General features: G+C 40.4%; 1 non-coding gene across 1 annotated transcript; it reads right to left on the reverse strand.

Moving 5' to 3' along the window:
- Positions 1 to 21,695: 21,695 nt before the first annotated feature.
- LOC124230652 (U6 spliceosomal RNA) lies at positions 21,696 to 21,800 on the reverse strand. Its single transcript, XR_006886257.1, has one exon. It is a non-coding gene; the product is annotated as a U6 spliceosomal RNA (small nuclear RNA).
- Between the last annotated feature and the right edge of the window lie 1,732 nt (positions 21,801 to 23,532).

Below are 23,532 nucleotides of genomic sequence, written 5' to 3' on the forward strand. Positions count from 1 at the left end.
TACCACTAAATATCCGCTGAGCTCTAAGCCAAGAGGAGGAATGAAATCCTGTCTATACAATGTCAAGACAATTGATTCCATTTGTTTCAACAAGTATTTAAGAGCACTTTCAATATGCCAGGCAGTAGGGTAGGTGATAAGGATGCAGCAGTGAATAAGATACAGCCCTAAAGTCTACATGCGTACGGTCTTGTGATTACAGCTCCTGAAACAGATCATCTTACTGCGGAAAGAGCACAGCAGTCAGCACACAGACAAGCAGGAAAAGCGCTTAGGTTCAAATTCTAATTCCGTCATGTACTTAGATATTCCTGAAATCCCCAAAGCCTCAATTTCCTTATCTGTGAGATAGGGATAATAACTGTACCTGCCTTAAAGGGCTGTTGTGAGGAATAAATGAGAAAATATATTTAAGTGACTTAGAATGAACCCTGGTTAGAGTAAATATTCAATAACTGAGCTATGATGATACTTTTTTTTTTTTTTTTGAGGAAAACTAGCCCTGAGCTAACATCTGCCAATCCTCCTCTTTTTGCTGAGGAAGACTGGCCCTGAGCTAACATCCGTGCCCATCTTCCTCTACTTTATATGTGGGATGCCTACCACAGCATGGTTTGACAAGCAGTGCCATGTCCCCACCCAGGATCCGAACCAACAAACCCCAGGCCGCTGAAGCAGAACATGCGCACTTAACTGCTGCGCCACCAGGCCGGCTCCATCTATGATGATTTTTACAAATTGCACAGAGTACTTTGGAAACAAGAAAGTGAGAAACTTTACCACACAAGAATGTTGTAGGAACACTTCCTGGGAAGAAGATGCCCACAAAGAAGAGGGAGGTTTCCGGCAGTGGAAATGATAAAAGGCATGGGAATATGAAACCGCATGGCAAGTACCTTTTGGTATTTCCAAAATGCAAATTCAGAGGAAGTTCCTCAAAAGTTCAATCTGACCATTTGCTGTTGTATATATTGAAATCTGGATGAAAGACTTAGCATTTACCTGGATATTCTAGCACCAAGGAGACAGCAGGACTAGGGGCAAGTCCAGATGGCACAGACCCCACAAGCAATGGGAATCCAGTGAAGCATTTTATGCAAGTTGCATGACATTTATTGCCTCCTTAAAAGATCACACTTCCTCTGTGAGGACAGTCGATTGGAGTGGAGGAAGAGCAGAAGCAGAGGCCCCACTCAGAAGACTATTGTGGAGGTTTAGGCAAGAGAAGAACTTAAACTAAGGGCAGAGACTATAGAACCAGAACGAAGAAGGTCAATTCAAATAATATTTTAGATGCACAATCCTTCAGACTTGATGGTCGGTTAGCTGTGTGAAGTAAGGGAGAAGGAGGTATTGAAAATGAATCCCAGGTTTTATCTTTGAGAAATTGAGGGTATAGCCCATTTATTTAGGCAAAACCCTGAATGAAGAATAGATTTCAAAGGGCAGATCATGAGTTCAGTTTTGAACAGTATAATTTGAGCTGCCTATAGGGTATCCAAATAGAGATGTCGAGTGAGCATTTGGGCATTTATGTGACACTCTCAGGAGAGAAGTCTGGGATAGAGTCTTAAACATACACCTGATATGAGGTCCTTGAAATGAAATGAAATTTCCCAGGGAAACAAGAGAAGAGGGTCCCAGGATGCAGCCATAAGGAGCGTTTAAAGATTATGGAGAGAAGGAGAAATCTCCAAAGGAAAATGAGAAGTAGCCAAAGGTGAGAAGAAAATCAGGGAATTTTAGTTTCATAGATGCCAAGGAAAAGCATGTTTATCAAGAAAGAGTCGATAAATTGTACCAAATACTAAGGAGAGTTCAAATAATGTGGGAGCTGAACATTGTTCTTTGAAGTCTTTAGGTCCTTGGTGGTTTAGACAAGAGCCAATCAATGACATGGTATGAGTGGCAGTAGATAGCGCTGAAGTAAGGAGTCCATGGGAGAGGAAGAAGTCTGGCTGTGAAGTAGAGAAGCCTACTGGGGCAACAGCTGGAAGGTCTTAGAGGACTCTGGAAGGACGTGGGTGTTTCTTTTTTTAAGATAGAAGAGACTGAGTATGTTCAGACGCCTGAGAGCCATGAGTGGGTGGTAAATGTTGGAATCCCGTGCACAGCCTTCTCAACTTTCAGTACATAGCTCAACTATCCCTGCTTCTGAGCAACATTTCCTGACACTCCAGCTAAGCTAGGTGATGTTTCCATAGAAAAACATCTGCAGACCTCTACAAAACCACTTATCTTGCTGTAATTATTGGTTTACTTGTTGTTTCACTCACTAAAATAGAATGCACTTAAGTGAGGATTATCTATTACCATGCCAGCCATGTTCAATTCGCTACTCAAACCAGGTCTAGCTCGTGAGTAAAATCAGTTTCATTTATTTCTTAAATACAAATTTCTAATTCTATTTTTTTAACAGTCTGGCCAGAGGGAAAGACTATGGGCTTTTTAAAAGGTCTAGGTAAAGAGATTTCAACCTAGATTTAACTTAACTTATTAAAATATGTTAGAACAGAAAAGACTATACAAACTAAAGGATGTCCTCTCTAACTTTCCTGTAAGTACCATATTTTATGCATTTTTGTATCCTCCATTGAATCCAGCAATGCATTGAACATAAACTAAGGGGTTCAATAAATATTTATTGATCAATCTTTCTTTTATCTGCATGAAATTTTGTATACACAAAGCAAAAACATTGCCACTGAATATTGTGGTAAAACAAATTTCTCTTCGGTGTTAGTTGAACAGCTCGTGTCACCCATCAACTTGACAAAAGAACGTTCACACAAAACAGCAGGTAAATGAATCACGGGGAAAAAGCCCATCCATTTGCCACATAAAATAGATGTATTGGTCTCCCTGCAAGATGCAATCTTGTTTAGTTCTCGGGTGATTAAATTGCTGGCTTAAGTTCTAATTGTTTAAATTTGTTGGTGTTAGAAACTGATAATAAAGTTAATCTGCTCTCAGGAACATCTCTGGATGGGCAGAGAAGCTGTATAACAACATAGAAACAAGACCTTTTCTAGTAAAAAAATTTATAAGGCAACCCATCTATTGTTCTAGCTGATGAATCGGTACAGGGCATTTTCCTTCTATGCAAAGTACAGTCATTTTATTTTGTTGCTGCTGCTCCTACTGCCTCACGCACAGATCTACTGAGAGAGCTAAAAAGTCAGAAAAACAGCCAGAACTCCAGTGTTCTGACATTCACTCTCTCTTGACTCAAGAAACAGCAAAGGATGCTATTTCCTTTCCCAGAAATGTGTCACTAAATGTACGTTTCTCTGGCAGGGGTCACTGATTTATCTACATCTGTGTTTTCAGAAGTAAAATATTTTCTTCTTGTGGAAGAAAAATAATTTAATAAGGCAGTTGTTAAGCTATGAACTCAGGACAATGCTTAGTTAAAAACATGGGCCCTATCATTAGGAGAATGATGCTTTCAGGCCTTGGGCAGAGGAAAACCCTTCTCTCAGTCATTTTGACACAGCTAGGGACCCAAAGAACATTGCGAATTGCACCCTTATTTCAAGCTATGAACTAAGATGCTGTGCTGGACTAGGGCATTTCGAGTCTATGTGGCTGCTGGGAAAGATGGCTACAAAAGCACATGCGTCCAGCTTTCCTTCCAGGACCCCACTGAAGTGACCAACGGATACTCAAAGTGGAAATGTTGTCTTAGCACTGGACACTGGAAGAGAGCGCCATCGCTCCATACCAGAAATTTTAAAAAGATGGAAAGCTCCTGCGGGATTCAAAATAGTAGGCACTAGTAAGAGGATACTTCAATCACCCTTATTAACTAGAGCGAACATCCAGAGACAAGGGCAGAAAATACGGCCATGGGCAGATTTCTTCTTCCCTGCCTTTGCAGACTAACAGCACAGGACCCCCCAGCCATCGCCGGAAGACTCCATGGTTTGCTCCTAGCACAGGTAGAACCGAAGCAGTCATGGAAGTAGGCAGAGGAATACGGGAGACAATCCACAATATGGCGTGGAGACATAGCTCTGTGCTGTGATGCCCCAAAGCACCAGCTCCTTCTCTGATCCTCTCATAGTGGCAATTTACTGGGATATTTTTGTTGATTTTGTTGTTTGCTTCTTCCCTACTTCCTTCTGTCTAGACTCAAAGGACCTCTTTGAAACATTTGGGGAGAACAGGAAGCATACCAATTTCTAACAGAACCCACTCAACTCCTACAAAGATTGGCAAGCATAGGCAACCTTCTGGAAGTAAAAGAAAACTGAAAAATCATGAGATCTAAAAATTGGGGGAGTATAAATGAAGGGAAGCACTTGGAAAAATTATACTTACTCACTGACTCAATCGGTATTTTTTGAGCACTTACCACTTGCCAGGCATTGTGCTGGGTTAAAATGAACAAAGAAAGTAGCCCTGATACCTTCCTCCTCTTGAGGAGGAAGCTGGCTGCCTCGGATATGACCAGAATCAAATAAACCTTTAGAAAACACCTATTCCATGTATCGGCAAGATTCAGGGACCACTGTGTTGGTAAGGCAGGAAGAGAGACAAATCCAAGATTAAGAATTCATTGAAAATGAAAACAAAACCACTAAGTTAAAGCCACAACGGAGGCAGTTGAAAACAGAAAATCAAATCACTATGAGATAAATTTAAGAAATTCACCCAGAACTCCTGTGAAAGCCCTAAAAAATTTAATCTATGAGAGAAAAAAGGGGAGAGATCCCGGTGCTTCAATCTATGATTAACAGGAATCCCAAAAGGAAAGAAATCAAAAATCAAAGCAATGACAGAAAAAAAATTCACTGACCTAAGAAAAGCCTGACTTCTTTGTGAAATTGACAAGCTATTTCAAACATTTCTATGAAAATTCTAAGGACCTAAAAAAGGCACAGAAATGTTGAAAATAACAAACCTGGAGGATGAACGCTATCAGATTACAAGACTTCCTATGAAGATACAGTATTCAAGACAATATGGTATTGGTGTAAAGATAGACAAATAACACAGTAGGACAGAATTAAGAGTCCAGAATGGACTCACCTGTATATGTTCAAAAGACTTTTGACAAAGGCAAAGAGTGAATTCCATCGAGGAAAGGAAAGTCTTTTCAACAAATAGAGCAGAAATAACTGGCTATTCATATGGAGAAAATGAGTCTAGATCCATATGTGCCATATCATACAAAAATACTAATTCGAATAGATTACAGGTCCACATTTATAAGCTAAAATTATACGGCTTCTACATGAAAACATAGAAGAATTTTTTTTTATTTCTTATTCTTTTTTTATTGTGGTAACAGTGATTTATAAGATTATATAAATTTCAGGTAGACATCGTTATATATTTCAATTTCTGTGTAGATTACAACATGTCCACCACTCAAAGACTAATTACAATCCATCACCACACACATGTGCCTCATCCCCGCTTTCCCCCCTTCCCTCCCCCCATCCCCTCTGGTAACCACCAATCCAATCTCTGTTTCTGTGTGTTTGTTTGTTGTTGTTTTTATCTTCTACTATGAGTGAGACCACATGGTATTTGACTTTCTCCCTCTGACTTATTTCACTGGGCATAATGCCTTCAAGTTTCATCCACATTGTCACAAATGGCTGGATTTCATCATTTCTTATGGCTGAGTGGTATTCCACAAGTATATTTGAGGTAAGCATTAACTATAAAAGAAAAAATTGAAAAATTAGTCTCTATCAAAATGTAAAACTACTGCTCATCAAAAGAGCCCATTAAGTAAATGAAGAGGCAAATCACAGACTGGGAGAAAATATTCACAATCCGAATATATAGCGAGGTATGTGTATCCAGAATATATAAGAAACTCCTACCATTCAAAATAAAAACACAAAAATATAATAAAAAGGGGCAAAAGACTCAGACACCTCACAAATTAGAGACACAAAGGGCAATAAAAAAAGAGAAATTTGTGTAAGACCATTAGACATTAAGGAAACACAAAATAAAACCAAACAGGTACATACTACATACTAGAATGGCTAAAACAGAGTAGTGACAACACCAAATGTCACTGAGCATGTGGAGCAACCAGAATTCTCTTATGTTTCTGATGGGGGTGTAAAATGGTACAACTGTTCTAGAAAATAGTTTGGCAGTTTCTTACAATATTAAAAATATACCTTCTCCATTGCCCCTGTATTTTTCCAGGAGAAATAGAAATGTATGTCCATAAAAGACTTGTATAAGAATGTTGATAGAAGTTTGGTTCATATTTGCCCCAAACTGGTAACAATCCAAAATGTTTACCAACAAATTTTTGTATTTCACTATATGTAAATTATACATCAATAAAATAAAATTAAAAGTTATAAAAGTAAGAAAAGCCTGAGCCTGAAAATTCAGTGTGCTTCATGTCCTAAGAAAACTTAATCCACAAAATCGTGGTTAGTATAATTTTCAAATTAGAAAAATAAAAAGGAGTCAGATGGCCCAAAATGGAATAAAATCGAGTTGCATACAGTTTTCTTTCAGTAACACTCAATCATAGAACACTATGTAACAGCATCTTTATCATTATAAATTAAAAGGTATCCAAGCCAGAATTCAGTATCCAGCAAAGTTGTCATTAATCTGTGAAGGCAAAAAAATTGACAATCTCAGATATGGAAAGACTCAGAAAGCATACCAGCCACCCAAATATCCTTCCAGAAAACATCTACTTTAAGCCAGTGCAAAAGTGAGGTGGGAACAAGAGATCAAGGATTAACTATGAGAAAATTGTCATAGGAAATAATTAGCTGACATTAAAACTAGAAATACAGTGACACATCTGTCAGTAATTGTTTTAGACACAGACACAAAGCTGATCACCAAAGACAGTGTTTTAAAGTAGAAGGGATAATTTGCATTGAAAAGGAAAGACAGACAGTAAGAGTCTAACTTAAATTAATAAAGACTCAGAAGGACGAAATAAAAGCACCAATCGCCATATTTCCATAGAGGTAAAGTGGTTACAATTTGAAGGTAACCAACAGTTGAACTAAAAACAGTCCACACATCTTCCAAATCACAGATAGGAATCTAAATCATTGTAGAAAATAAACTGTTCGACAAAAAATCAGATTTTTTTTTAAAAAGGCAAGAAACGACACATACACCTATGAAGAAAATAGGACAAAAAAGGTAAATGACTTCCAGCCCCGTAGTGAAGAGATTCTGCGGAGGTTTGGGTGGTTGGTATATACGGGAAGCGTGAGAGGCAGCTCTTACCAAACAGGAGAAACAGAACAGCACACTAATGTCCTTCTTATCACCCCCATGTAATGAAAGAGGCCCTTCCACCACAGAGTGTGGCCTTTCACATTACTCCCAAGGCTGACCCTTGAAAGCTGTGAATCGACTCTTCAGCCTCAGTTTGAATACCTTTTCCCTGCCTTTACTTCCCTCAAGCGCTCAACTTGTATCTCACTCCCAGAGGACCTTGCCTTCTCTTGGTTATACTGTGGTATAGAGGAAAGAGAATGGGGTTCTGGGATCCAAGGAAATCAGAATTTCAGTCCAAGCCGTATCACTTCCTAGCTTGCCCTAACAGGTATGTCTTCTTTCTGAGTCCAGTTTCCTCTTGCATAAAATTAAGGTATTACATATTCAAAAAAGTATCATGAAAATTAAATGAGTGATACCCCAGTATCATGCCTCAGATATGGTGGTTAATGTATTAACTGAAAATGTTTTGAAAGATAACCATTTCCTCAGACATTTGCTTTTCAACTAAAGGGTTGTGATGTATATCAGGAAGTGTGTTAAGAGATTTCATATGAATTATATTATTTAGTTTAATTACTCAAAAAGGGATGAATTTCTAAAGGTGGGTGAGTCCTAAAATGGGCCAGTTTATGACATTCCTGTGTCCATTTGATAAGGAAGAAGATACAAAGAACGTAGAAACAAGAATTTCGGTTTCAGTTTCTTGGGAACCTGCATTTTCATAAAGTCATGAAACATAGAATTTCGGCCTTGAGAGTTGTCCAAAGAGCGTAATTATTAAACATGAAAGCAAACCCAGAAGAATGAGTATCTGTGGGTGGAACTCACCTGCTTCTAAGGAAATAAATGTCGTGGACACTTTCTTCCTTTCTTGCCTCCACTATAACTTCCCTACCAATCTTTAGCAGAATGATCCAGCTTTGGAACAATCTAGTGAGTGGGTTTTTTCAAGTGTTTTGTTCATACAGCTCAAGAGAGGAGACTGTAAAGAAAAATACTGCCGTTAGAAATAAAGTGGATTGTCTAAAGGATCTTGACAAGAAGCCACAATATCCCCACACTAACTGGACTTCGAGAAGCTCCTTTCCTTGAATTTACGCCCTTGTGTTAACACTTAAAGTTAGACAGTATTTAGAAAAAGATTCAACACTCCATCGTCCCAATCCCCAAAAGTTATTTAAATAGGGCTCAATGAGTGTGCACGAGGCAGAGCTGAAACGTCCCTTTGATCACAGTGACAGCTCTCTTCACTTCCATGCTTTTCAAAATACATTTGAGCTCTTGCCACTTCCAACATTTGTGATCCGTTGGAAATCTCTCAATCTTACTGTTTTTAGTTTGCTCCTATGTAAAAAAGGAATTACAGTACCTGTACTACTCCCTTCACTGGATTATTTGGGAGGAACATAAAGGATGTGAATGAGAGCACTCGATGGTCTGTAACATGCTGTAGCAAATTGCAAAAATGTCCACATTTTTTTCCTTCTCTGTATTCATTACTCTTTGCTATGTGAATTTGCAGCTCCTCCCATCAATAAGCAACATTTCCCCACCCCCAGAATCTGGGCTGACCTTGTGGCTTGCTCTGACCAATAGAATCTGTCAGAAATAACATTCGAATGTTTCTGACACAGGCCTCAATAGACCCTGCGTGTGTCTAAGCCCTCTCTTGGGAACCACAAGGGGACCCATGGAGCAGGGCAGAGCCATCCCAGCCAGGGTCACCCTGGACTAGTTGGAGGTTGGGGGTAGCATGGCCACAGTCCCCACAACCCAGGCCAGCTGAGAGTAGCTGAGCCCAGATCTCAGAGCCACCCAGTCAACTCTGACTCATGAGCTTCATGTGGACTACCAAGCTGATGACAGGACAACTCTAGTAGTTTTCGTATGCTTTTTTTAAAATTGTGGTTTCAATCTCCAAAGGGTTACGTATGAGTCTGTAGAGATTGAGACAGAAAACAACTCATGGGACAGAATCTGAGCTGATTCATTCAATTATAGACCTTAGAAGTCTTCTTGTTAAGCCTCCCACGTAATTTTCCCCAGCCACATCTCCCTGCCCTTAAGAAATTGTTGATAATTTAATTACCTTCTCTGGGGATGAGTGCTTTCCCACAAAACACCTGAACTCTTCACGTAGCAGGAGCAGGGGTTCTGTATAAAGATTTAACTTATGTTTTTTTCCCCTGCTTAGTAATGAAGTTTCAGAAATTCCTTGTAATTATAGGGAAACACATAAGATATTCCCCCAACAAGAGGAGAGTAAATAAGTCTTTGTGTGATTTCTAATGTCTGTACTTTCTCTGATAAATAGATCAATTGTTAGAGAAGAGAAATAGGATGAGCATCACTTAGGACTAAGGGTGTTCAGGAATGGCATGGTGGTGTCCAGGGAGGAAGATACGAAAGGTGAAAAGGGGTGGTGCTCTGGGTCTAAGAAGCAGCAGACAACCTGAGCCCTGTTCTGGCTCCCATCTAGGGAATGAGAGGTGTCCAGGCCACAAACAATGGGAAGGACTGCCATGAAAAAGATGATACTGCAGTGACCCCAGCTGAGGCCAGCCCAGAAGACCCATCCTTGCACCTCATTTAGAAAGGTGAGTCACCCAGTCAGGCTTCTACTCTGTCCATCACTCTGATTGTCTGGTCACTATCCTCTAACACACCCCGTCATCATCTTTCAGCACTGGAGAATACGCTGCTCCCCAGCAACACTCCTGGACACCAAAGAGGGAGGAAAGGAGGTGTACATCAGAGCTGCTGCTCCACCTGGTAGACGGTGAGAGAGTCCAGGACCTTGGGGCCAGACTCAGGACACTGGTGTACTCCAAACCAAGGGAAGAGAGGAGTGAAAACCATGATTATACTCTAACACATGGAACTGGAGAGTACCCCCACCTCCACCGCCCATAAGGTCCTCCAGGCCATTCTGGGCAACGCTGAATCCTATGACGAACACAACTTGCACACAGTCTGGTCTCCCCACCTCATATTCAATCCTTCCAGATGACAGACTTTAAAATACTTGATAGCAGCTATCATGCCCCTTCTGTCTTCTTTCCTCTGGGCTGTTTCCCTTGATCCTTCAATTAGAAAATAAGTACGCCTTCAATTAGAAATTAGAAAATGAAACCATTCGAACAAAATTCCCAGCAGCCTCACTGAAGCAGGGAACTCCATCTGTAACCATCAGTGTAAACATTAGATATGGAAATCCCTTTGATACTGTCTACCAGACAGCCATCCACACAGTAGGCCCTGTTAAACAAAGTCATCAGCATTGGAGTGACGAGAATTGCACAAATTAAAAAGCTGCACCCAAGTGAAAAAAGGATTGCTTTGTTTTGCAAGTAAACTGTCCGGCATTGTTCATAATGGTTTTCTAGGTACTGGTCTCATTGTCCATGAAATTGTAAGCTCTTTGAGGGAAGAGTCAGCATTTCCTATCACTTCCCAATGACCATCCTGCCCAGACGTGGGCACACAGTTTGCACTTAGGATCTCCTTAACAAGATGTTTGTGGATTGAATGTGTGGTGGGTCTTCATTGCATCATCTTTAAAGCCAAAAGATAGAGGTGTCTACCAAAGCCTGCACTGGGGTACACAATCTGTGCTAAGAAACTGGCATGCTGAACATGGAACTGCGAGATGGAAGAAATTTACTTTCTGCAGAACAACTCAACTCACAGACTTCCACACAGCCCTAATGAAACCACACCCCTTATTTGATTGACACTGGGATTATACATCTGAAAATGTGAATGAACTTTAATTGAAGACAGTCTTAGAATCTTCCAAAAGGATCTATATGATCAAAGGGATAACAGTTTTAGAGAAGTCTGACATGGCTTAATGCAAGAGCAAATGAGGAAGAAACAGTTTGAATAAGTTCAAATGTAGTTACCGATCACGAAACTAACAACCATTTGTATCTCTATTAATTCAATAGATATTTATTTAATCCCTGCTGTGTGCCAAGGCTCTAACCTGAAACCCTGAATAAGATTAAGCAACTATTGCTAATTATTGCTAGTTATAATCAGTCAACTATTGGTGTAATAATTCTGCATAAGAAAAATAAACTCAAAATCTTAGTTACATACAATGGCAAATACATATTTGTCTTGCTCACAGGTCTGCAGATTGCTAGGGGGTCAGCAGAGTTCTGCTGGGTTTGAATCCAGGCCATGTTGAATTCTGGTTTAAGCCAAGTGTTTCCATTCTGGGGCCAGAAGCTACTCATAGTATGATCTTTACACAGAAGGCTGCAAGAGGGCAAGTGGAAACACACCATGTCTCTCAAGGCCTATTCTGGAAATGGTTACATTGACCACTTTCCATTGGCCAAAGAAAGGCCTATGGCCAAGCCCAACATCAAGGCTACCTACTCCAGTGGGAAGAGTTAAAGGCTCTCATTGGAAAAGACATGGATATATATTTCTCATACAGGGAGGAAGCGAAGAATTAGGAAAAACAATCCAACCTACCATAAAGGCATGCTTGTGCTCATGAGCTCAAGTGAGGGGGCAAAAAAAATAAACAAATAATTATTAAGTTCAGTGGGAACTCACTAAATAATTTTTTCCTGGAGTTTCATGTACTGGATATATTTTAAGATCATATTTGCCGCTGTTGGGAGAACAAGGGGCAAGAGTGGAAGCATTCTTACATTCTTGTAAGACCAGTCAGGAAGCTATAACAATTGTCTGAGTGAGAGATAACGGAGGCTGGGCTACGATGATGACAGAGGTGATCAAGAGTGTGCCCAGAGTTAAGGTATATTTTAGCAGACTGGGTCATTATTAGATGCTGTAGGTGGGGAAGAGGCATGTCTGAAGAATGCCACATCAGTGTCTGGCTTGAATAATAAAGGAAAATGATGCAAAATGAGAAAACATGAAGGGGAGAGTGTCAATGTCCACGGTTAATGCCTCCAATTCATTTCTTCAAAATGATTCATCTAAGCCAGTAGTCATAACCAGCTCCACCCCCCGTGAGTCCGTGGGAAATGTGAGGTGGAGAAGTTTAGGGTTTTCCTGGTGACTGAGCTCAGGATCCCAGGATGATAAACATCCTGAGATGCATGGGACAGTCTCACAAAACAAAGATTTGAATCGTCTACCTAAAGCATCAATACACTCCTGCTGAGAAATCCTGGCCTGGGCCTATTGGGGTAATCCATTTGGCTCACCAGTGATTGTGTTAGGAATAGACCTGTGACTCCATCCTGACCAGGGAGACATGAGAAGAAGTATGTCTGTTCACTCTGTTGCACTAACCAACAGACTTTCCTCATTTGATCCATTTTAAAGACACACAGAGGTTAGACATCAGGATGTCAGCTTACTGTCCCTTCTCATCTATTTTAGTAATCGTTAAAATAAAATGAAGCCTTGGTCAATAGCTGTATTAAGCAAGAAGTGTAAATTTGTGTACAAGGGTACATAGGGCTACGCTCTTCTAAACTCTGGAAATCATGAATCTAAAATACTCTTCCACACAGCACTATATTTAAAGGCTTTGTATTGACACCTAGTAGATAACATTAACGTAAAAAAGCAAGATTGGTGTAGCCAACTGCAGAGAAAATAGGAAGCCGACTCTCCTGACAGCAATGAATTAGACAAATAGCCTTTACGTCATTCAACCAAGGCAAGAAACGCGGTAGAAGAGAACTGTCGATCAGGAAGGAGCTCAGGTGGTCCCGCAAAGACAGTGAGCGTGATGGTCAGCCTTAACAGGGGTGAAAAAGGAGATCATCGCTCCATTTGTCTTCAAAAATTTCTTTTTCTCTCTTGAACATATAATATTCTAGTGCCTTTACTGCACAAATATATTGGACTCCTTTTAATCCTCACTCAAGAATGTGCTTAAAGAGGGTGTGCTATTAGAGGCAGACAGGAAGCAATAAGTAGTAATAGGGAGAATGCTCTTTTAGTCATTCAAAATGTTGAAGAAACTATGACTATGCTTTAAGATTATGTTGACTTGGGCAATGTTTTTCAGCTATGAAGGAATGTATCTAAAATAGTGGAGTACATTTAAAGGTTTTCAGATGTAATTATACCTTGGAGTGGTTATACAAAGAAAAGTCTCAACTTCCATATATGGGGAGAGATACCTTTTAGAAAGATATTTGGGAAAGACACTTCAGGTGCTGCATTGTGTACAGTGCAGCTAGGACGTGACGCAGCTCATGAGTATAACGTTATCCCGAATCGGCTTCACCACTGCGTATTCCCCCTATGCCCTCCCTCAAAGAGACCATAGAAGGCCCAATAAAGCGTCAACCAATAGGATAAGACAAATTAGCACTGGCAAAATGCCTGCTTGTCATCGTCTCAGAAGCAAATTTAAAGCTTCAGGATACTTACTTTCTTCACATTTTCATAAATTCCTTTCAGATCATATTTTCTACCACTTCTGGCCACGTCTAATGTTGTCTTTAAGCTTCAAGAATAGAATTTGAATTCTGTTATTGCAAATTGATTAATCTTTTCCACACTTACTGGAAGAATATAAGTATCTACTCTGAGTATAAGCAAAGTATATATTATTCTATATCACTGATGTAATCTAGAATATAGGAATGGAGTCCACTATTATAACTTTATTCTGGAACCAATAGCTATACAGCAGGTATAGATATATGCATTCAAATTAAAAATCTGTCCTATGAATTCTTTGGTTTAGAAATTTCTAAATGTGAATTTGAGTGATTGAATAATATCTAATATGTAAGAGAGAATTTAAAAATTCTTAGGGAGTAGGTTCAAAACTAAGGCTCTATAATTATAAGAAGATAGAGAACAAACCTGTAAGTGTTTAATTCTTTGACTGGATTAAAAAATATGTGATAGAAGTCAAATACTTAACAGCTTTCGACCTTATTTAAAAAATAAGATATGGTGAAACATTTTAACTTATTCAAAGAACTCCCGGTGTTGGCTACTTAAAACTTTTTTCTCTTCATATTCATTCATTCATTCAACATTTATGGAATGCCTACCAGAGGCTAGGACCTGAGAGAAGTTTCAAAAATACTAATTGAATGGCATTTCCATAATCATAAAATATGTATATACATATATATTATACTATTCTTATATTCTTATGCCTATTCATAAAAAAATAAAACCTGTATTGATCTAATTAGCCAGCTGGGGCAATGAGCAAGATAATAGTGTCTGGCTTAGCACTCTCCCTACCTAGGAGAGAAAGCTTTGGAGCTGCCATCTCCCTGGGGCGGACGCTGTCACACACGCCTTTCTGGGAGGGATTAGGAAAGCCAGAGCAGCTGGGACCCATTTTGAAATATAAAACTGGCATGAAAAGCTTTACATGAATCACTAAAACTCTAATTTCAGATACACTGGAAGAGCCTAAGAAAGGGATGCGTTAGTCTCGGTGTTAAACCAAAGAGAATTGATTAGATCACAAAATGAGCAGGTTTAACTTCTGATTCAGTAAGCCTAGGAAAATGACAAAGATCTGGACCCTATCGATCAGCCCTCTTGCCTATCGTGGTCAGAGGGTGGTAAGATTTAAAAGTTATAAAAGAAATGTTACAGCCTGCACTAAAATAATCAAGACCATGATTTGTGTTAAAATCTTTCACTTTCCAAAATTTTAGACAACTTTTGGTATATTCCATTCTTGAAATTTAAAAGATCAGCTGCTTTTTGCTGAGGCAAGGTAGTATTGGCCACTTTCTGTTCCTTTATCATCTTCTACTGGGAGCGCCCCTTCATTGGTTAAGTGTATTTTCTCTTTAACATCTTCACGAACAGGAAGAGTCTAATGTCGACTTACAACACATTCTTAAGTTCTATTCTTAGATATAAGAGTATATTGGGCCATTGTTTAAATCTGAATTACAGTCAAATGAGAATGTAAGAGTCCTAGGAGTTTAGAGTGGGTCAAATTAAAGTGAAAACAAAAAGACAATCCTATTTTATTTTTCATCTCTCTATAAAGAATATCAAACGATGATAGCGATGATTAAGTTTCTAGACATGTGAAAGCATGGCACCTATGAAACTGCACTTTGATATTTATGAAGTATCAATTTCTAAAACAAAGAGAGAAATCCAGCAATTATCACAAGCACTTTCTACCACTACATTGCAGAAGTGTACAGAATTAGTAAAAATAGAGAGAAACAGTAGATCACTTAATAGTTGACACCCAGAAATGTTTGCTCATCAATCCTTTGCTGATTCTAGTCAAACACAGCCTTTTACTGAGCCTGGCTCTAGATTTCACATACAGGAATGCCACAGAGCTACAGCCACCATCCAAAGGTCACAACTTCAGCTTCTGAATAAAAGCCATTTCTGAATTCCACACACTCCACTTTCTTAGAGAAATTACTATTCCAGTGTTATTCTCTGATGGTAGTTACATGTAATTCCCGTATTCTCTAAATTTTTTTCATCTAAGAAACCAAAGAAGCATTCTCACTCAGGAAGGAAATGGAATTATTGGTGTTGGAGGTTCTGGAAAGCCTACTCTCTCATCCTTTCCCCTGTGTGTTCTGATGAATTTGAAAAACAGATAAAAGAGACTAAATGGGCTTCATTGAGTGGATTTAGCCCTCTCTGGTACTGGCTACATTAGAGCGAACGTAAAGCTCCCTGATACTCACCCTACTCTTTCCCCCAATTTAGACCTTGGGGACTACTTTGGGGAAGGTTGAAGCTACAGAGCTCTCTTACCCAAATACCTGTGTGGAGCGTCAGCGACTATAATACCTCCCGTGGAATGCCAGAGAGAAGAAATGCCTGATGATGTCACCCACTGATTACCACATGACTGACTTCCTGACCCCGTCTCACCAATCAATATGTCATTCTCCTTCATATGGAAAGAAATCAGTGAGGGGTGAAGAGAAAATCAGGACATTTTCCCTTCGATATTGCCTTCCTTTCAGGGTTTAGAGCACAGGTCCTGTCAGGAAAATCAAAGAAAAGATGACTAAGTGTTCCTCCCGAAACTAATTTTGTGAAAATTTATTATAACCTTTTCATCTTATGTTCTTAAAACAAGTAACTCTATTGTTTTGCCACATTACTTTCCTGAATTAATAGATAACACAAGATTGTTTGGCCAGTGAAAGTCACTAACAATTATGACAATAACATCAGCCATCTGTTCTATTGACTCGAGAGAAAGTCATCATAGGATGTCCAAATTTTATCAAGTAATCACCTCACGTGTGCATTTGAAAATTTGTCTGGTGAGAATCTTTGTTTAGTGGCAGCTGAGATGATCCTAGGGGATACTGGCCCACATAGCAATGCTGGAGGAAGCTCTCTTAGAAGATTCTTTGTGACATGCATGCACCCACCACGTGCCAGGCAGTCTTCAAAGCACTGGGATGACAGGCAGGGCCCTGTTCCCGAAGACTTCCATTCTGGAAGGTGGTTGTAGTCAATAAGCAAAAGAAATCCCGCGCAAGATCATTTTCTGTAGTGACGGGCAGAATGAAAACACTAGAGCCGCTCAATGGAATAATATGGTAGAGATCACCAGCTGGAGACAGGAGAAGGGAGGACTGTGGATTAAGTGGTCAAGAAAGGCTCTCTGAGAAGAAACCATTTGGGCTGAGACCTAAATTAGAAGGATCCAGCCAGACTTGGAGGGAAATGTGTTAAATGTCATAAGACTAAAAATGCCTAGAAATGAACAGCTACAGTTTCAGGTTTATAGAATCCAGCCTATTTTATTCCAAGAAAATTACTCTGTAAGATGTTACCACACAGCTAAACAGCTTACTCCTTTGTAAATAACACATGGTAAACCAGTGGGAAGTGGCATATGACTAATGATGAACCCCGCAGTGTTGATCCATGATGAGGGATGAATGAACATATACCCAGTGCCTACTAAATGCCAGCATGGATAATGGAGGTTTTATACTCTGCTCACTTGGAACAAATACATCCATTGTTCATTCAGTGAATTTGTATCAAGTTCTCCTATGTGCCAGGCACTGTACTTGGCATTAGGTTCAATTATGAACCTGACACAGTACTCCCTGCAGGGTGCTTATGCTCGGTTGAGGGAAGTTGACAATTAAACAAGCGCTTGTGACGTAGATTGATCAGTGTCATTGAAAGAGTAAACCCGAGGTGCTGCAGGTGCGCACAGAGCTGCTCTGAGGCTACTTGGGGAAGGGGGTCAAGAAAAGCTTCCTAGAGGAAGTGACACTAAACAAGATTTTACTCACACACAGGAAACAGCCAGGACATGTGCCTGGAAGTGGCCTGGAGAAGAAAGAGGTTTAGGGAATCAGCAGTTCTTCGCCATATGTGGAGCCCTGGAAGGGAAGAAAAATTGTCAAGAGCTAGACTGCAGCTCAGCAGCAGCACACCACACAGAGCCCTGGATGCTGAGCTAAGGAATTTGGACTTTCCGCCGAGGCAACAGGGAACCACTAGAGAGCTTTAAGTTGGGGAATGACATGACAGATTCGTGAGTCTTAAAAAGTCGCTGCAGCTTCACTGTGGAGATTCCAAGGTGGGGAGGGAGAAAAGCAGGTTGAACACAAAGTGAACATAATCCATTCAAGTAGTATGCTATGAAAACTTGCAAGCCTCCGTTGTGCGGGATTTCCACCCAAATCTCACAGCACATTGCTTTAAATGAGCTTAAACCTCACTCATAAACTTCACTCACATTTTTAACACTCAGGTTGTGAATTTAATCACATAAGTTTGCATTGTATTACTTCACGTATTCTGAAATGGGAGTTTTTCCCTGAGTCAGCATGGCCATACCGCTGAGCTCAGGAAAACATGTCAATCCTTATGCCCCTCAAAACTGCCATTAACATGCATGGCATTAGATTTTTCTAGGTGATGTGAAATGAAATCATGACTCTGCAATGTATTCTAATCAGCTACTCTATTAACTGTTTTCAAATGGTAATCAGCTGAGCTCCAAATGAACAGCTACATACTCAGCTTGCCCCACGAATTCTATGAATGCATTTACCATTGCATGTTATAATTACATTACTTTTTCAGAAGTCCTTTACAGCAATTGAACAAATGAAGAAAAATTCTAGGATTCTTGTGTGACAGTGCAATTAAATAATATGAACTGCAAGACCCCACTTCATATTCTAAAATTTAGTTATGATGTATTTTCTGAGAAATGGTATTTTTGGAACAAAAATAGACATTGTTCAAGTTAAGGCTTTATAACTTTAAATTATGAACCACCAAGCAAAATCACCAGATAATGCATTATGTTCTGTTATATGCCGAATTAAATACATCTCTAACAGAGAGAAATCCTCTCTCTTTTAATAGGGAGGCAGGTGGAAATTTCTGCAGCAGAAGGACCGCTTGGGAAAAGGTAATTAATACATTTACAACACTTCTGTGTGCCAGGCCCTGCGAGAAGGACTGTATGTATCTTGACCTATGTCATGTATTTCATCTGAACACTTGATAAACGAACCCATCTTCCTCTAGTCAGAATCCTTCATTTTAGGTTGTTAGGTAGTTATGAAAGGGACTACAGTGGTATTTCAATTATCCATTGCTGCCTAAAACACCACCCCAAAACCTGCTTAAAATGACAACCACCATCAATTCTCTCTCATGATTCTGTGAGTTGACCAGGCAGTTCTGCCTCTGCAGTGATGGCTGGGGAGCTGGGGTAGCTGCAAGGCCTCCCATGGCCGTTCACATGGCAGGGAGTTAGCGTTGGCTGATAGCTGGGAGCTCAGTTGGGAGTGTTGGCCAGAGGCCAGATTCTTCTCTCCGGAGACCTCTCTACATGGTTGCTTAGACTTCCTCACAGCATAGCCATTGGGATTCAAGAAGGAGCATTCTAACAGTGAGCATTCCAAGAGTATAAACCCACCAGGTAAACACTTATTAAGGTAGGAACCCCTGCTCTAATCCCCGAAATGTGTGAATATGCTATCTCACATGGCAACAGAGACTGTGCAGATGCGATTAAGTTAAGGCGAAATGGGAAGATTAGCCTGGATTATCAAAAGAGGCCTAATGTAATCACAGGAGTCCTTATAAGAGGGAGGCAGGAGTAAGAGAGCTTTGAAGATGTTATACTGATGGCTCTGAAATTGGAGGAAGGGGCCACGAGCCAAGGAATGCAGGCAGCCTGCAGAAGCTGGTCAAGGCCAAGGGAAGAGCTTCTCCCTTAGAGCCTCCACAAGGAACGTGGTTATGCTGACGTCTTGATTCTAGCCCAGGGAGTCTTCTGACCTACAGAACTATAAGATAATATTTGTTTTGTTTTAAGCCAGTAAATCTATATAATTTGTTAAAACAATAATAGGGACTAATGCATTTATCAAGCTTCTGTTTTTATCCCATTTGTTAATATCCCATAGCTAAAGCCCAGAGTCATTGGACTAAATTTATGGAGGCATGGTTCATCATAACAGTCTCCCACCAAGGTAACAATCCAACGCAAGTACCATTTCCTTCAAAATAGTTCCTCTGATTTAGTTTTCTGTTGCTGCTGTAACAAATTACCGCAAACTTACTGACTTAACACAAATTCGTTATCTCAGTTTCTGTGGGGCGTAAGTCTGACAGGGGTTTTACCAGGCTAAAATCAAGGTACTGGCACGGCTGCATTCCTTAGCCGAGGCTCTGGGGAAGAATCCAGCTTCAAGCCCACTCATGCTGTTGACTGAATTCAGCTCCTTGGGGTTGTGAGACTGAGGTCCCTGTTTCCCTGAAGGCTGTCCACCAGGGGCCAGCCTTAACTGTGAAGCCTTCTCTCCAGGCCTCACAGTGACCCGTTGGATTTCAGAACCACCAACAGTGCGTTGAATCCTTCTCACACTTGGAATTCTCTGACCTTTCCTTCTGCTGCATTTGGAGAAAGTTCTCTGGTTTAAGGAATCGCGTGACTAGATTGGGCCTACCCATCGTACTCTCCCTATTTTAAAGTCTACCATCTTAACAACTCCTGCAAGGCTCCTTTTGCCATGTAACATAACATTACTAACACTCCAGGGATTAGGGCATGGAGCTCTCCAGTGGCCATTATTCCGCCCATCACAGTCCACAACCAGAATCTTCATGCCAAGGAGAGGTTAGAAGTGCGGCACCAATCTACTCTGCGCCTGTCTAGGAATAAACCCTCAAAGGTGCAGTTAGCAAGATAAACTCATCATCATTCTGCTGTTCACTGGTTCCAACAGCATCTCCAGGAGACAATTTCTTTGAGATGTTACTCCTCCAAAATTGGTCACAGTTGGCTATTTCATAACCAGCTCTGCTCCATCGTAAAGGGCAAGGCTTCTCAAAAGAGCAACAATGCTATTTTTTGCAATAACCACATAAACTGCCTTCCTTGACAATGAAAGAGAACAACTCAAAAATTAATTAATTCAAAATGATCTGATGATATCATATGGTGGACTGTGTGCCTACAGTCGTGGCTGCATCTTCACAGCCCTCTTTTGTCTTCAAAGATTTTGGACATTTTGTGTAGTATTCTGGATCTACTAGTGGTGTCTTCATTGCTAAATGCAATGTAATTAGAGCATTTGGGGTAAACGTGATTATCCTATGTCATAAACATGAGAAGTGTCTCTTACTTATAGATACATAGACACTAAGAAGTAGGTAGAGGCAACAACTATACTTTTTTAAAAATCCCAATGCCTTACTGATTCACTTCAAAATATTAATTTCTTAAATATTGTATTGGACACTAAAGGACAATCTTGAGAAAACAAAGCCATGAGAATTGAGTTAAGGAATGTTGAGATAGCCAAAGTTACTGAGGAGAATTTTGTCCAACATTTTTATTAATAATTATTCAGCTAGAAGAGAAATATATGAATGAGCTGGTAGAAGAAAGGGGCCCTTGACGCTCACTCAAAACTTCTTCTCCATGATGCAAATTTAAATTCTGTTCCCCCAGGGGAAATTTCAGAGAGCCGCCACTACCACCACCAACAAAGATGCTTGGGGAATATTAGAACCACGTGGGCAGAGTAAGTCTGGAAGCTCTTGGTCCAGCTTCACACAGTGAGGTGGAAGGGAGCCTCCTTCTGGTCAATTAAAAAGCAGAGAAGCTTGTTTTTCACTGAAAGTTCTTCTTTGCCTATTTTACAGCTGAAATTGCAACTAGTTTCTCTTATTGAAAAAGATTCTGCAGTATTCATACAAGAAGAGCAAAGAAAACAATCAACTGAACGACTCCGTGGAAATGTGCCCAACATACACACACTTCAGGATCAAGGCAATTCTGCACCATTTCAATAACCGGCTAATCATTTTACACAACAAACTCCAAAGAAAACATAGCCTACACATTAAATATGTTCTCAAATTATGGGTAGATTTAGGAGAAGTCTTATAAGCTAAAGAACTTGAAAGTCAATTTTTAAAATGATCTTTTCTTAAATTAAAATATTTGTTAATTTTATGTAGTCTAGATACAGACTTCTAACATTTTTTAAAGCATGGAACACTGCACGAATTTGTGTTACCTTTGTTCAAGGACCATGATAATCCCCAATGTATCATTCCAATGTTAGTATACGTGCTGCTGAAGCAAGCACTAGACTTCTAGCATTTATTATAATAAATGTACCTTTAAAGCATAAATCCTGACTCGTATATTTTAATTTACAAATACATCAATTTGACTAATGGAGTCATTTTTCTGTCCAATCATGTTAAATTACACCCATGGCCAAATCCCTGAAATAAATTATGAGCTCATTCAGGAAACATCCTGTCAAGAGAGTGTTGGGCACACAGTAGGCAGTCAATAAATACCGAAAATAATAAACGTATTCTATCAAGGCATACGTAGTAGATTTTCAACCACGTGGAAACTCTTCAACTGAAATGTTAACAACAATCCGGTTAGTCCCACATCCAACATACCTGAGAGTTGGTTCCCCTTCCATTAATTGGAATGCATTCTGGAGAGAGACGTTAATTAATATTCATCAAGCTTACTGCGAAATTAAAGCAGTGCTATCACCAATGTACTGAGAGCATATAATAATGATTTTAGAGCCACGGCATTCCTTGTTCCCTCCGGTTATGCTGATATTTAACTGCATGCCATAATGTAGAAATAATCATTCACCGAATGGTGAGGGCAGGTGGCGCCAGGCGCGCCCTTTTGCGTACTCTGGGGAGGCTCGCTGAATTCCCATTCACAGATACTGATGGCAGGCTTCCCACATACAAGGCACTGTGCTAGGCTCTGGGTGCACAGAAGAGAAAGGGGAAGTGGTTCTGTCCTCAAGAGCTTATAATCTAGTAGACAGAAATTTAAACTCATAAGTGCAACAAAGTGTTATGAGTGCTGAGACAGAAAGAACGAAAACACAAATGAAGAAAACTGTCAGTTCAGAGTTAGGCCTAGGGGAGAAAAGCTGGAAAAAGCTCTCCTGTTATACATGAGCACATAGGTTGCCTGACCTGAAGGCATCTGAACGTCCCCGCCTTCCTGTGAGAGCTCTAGGAAACGCTAAGGAAAACTAAATGCAGGAAAAGAAAGCCCAGGACAACTTGAGAATACCTCACAGTCAAGCACCGTTTGCAACAGGCTATTCCTTAACAACCAGGCACAGGGGCCTGCCAGGTGGTGCAGGGGTTAATTGTGCACGTTCCGCTTCGGTGGCCCGGGGTTCGCTGTCCAGATCCCAGGTGCGGATGTGGCACTGCTTGTCACGCCATGCTGTGGCAGGCGTCCCACATATAAAGTAGAGGAAGATGGGCACGGATGTTAGCTCAGGGCCAGTCTTCCTCAGCAAAAAGAGGAGGATTGGCAGCAGTTAGCTCAGGGCTAATCTTCCTCAAAAAAAAAAAAAAAACCCAACCAGGTACAAACTTTCAGATGCTAGATGGCAAGTACCAGAACGTAACTTCCTACTGGGTGCCACACATGGCCACCTATCCACACACGATACACTGCCTTACACAGGTGTATTTTTCCACTTTGATTTTTCAATCACTAGCCTTAGGAATAATCAAGGGCCTTGAACCCTGACTCACCAGGGCCAAAGCCACCCCGACTTCCCCAACATGTTCTCCAAAGAGATTTGCATGTCCCGTGTAAACAGGAACGCTAGAGGTATGTTCCAAAATTCCACATTATGTGAGTTCAAGGGACCAGTAAGCTCCCTCTCTCACCACTGCCTCCCTGCAGGCCACCCTCAGCCAGCTGTGACATTACCAGGTGGGCACGTCATCCCCAGTAAGGACTGTGCCTCCTACTTCTTTCCTGGTATCCTCCACAGCTCCTGCCACAGTGCCTCCCAGGTGGCTCATTAG

The sequence above is a fragment of the Equus quagga genome, chromosome 19 (genome assembly GCF_021613505.1).
Source record: "Equus quagga isolate Etosha38 chromosome 19, UCLA_HA_Equagga_1.0, whole genome shotgun sequence".
Lineage (NCBI taxonomy): Eukaryota > Metazoa > Chordata > Mammalia > Perissodactyla > Equidae > Equus > Equus quagga.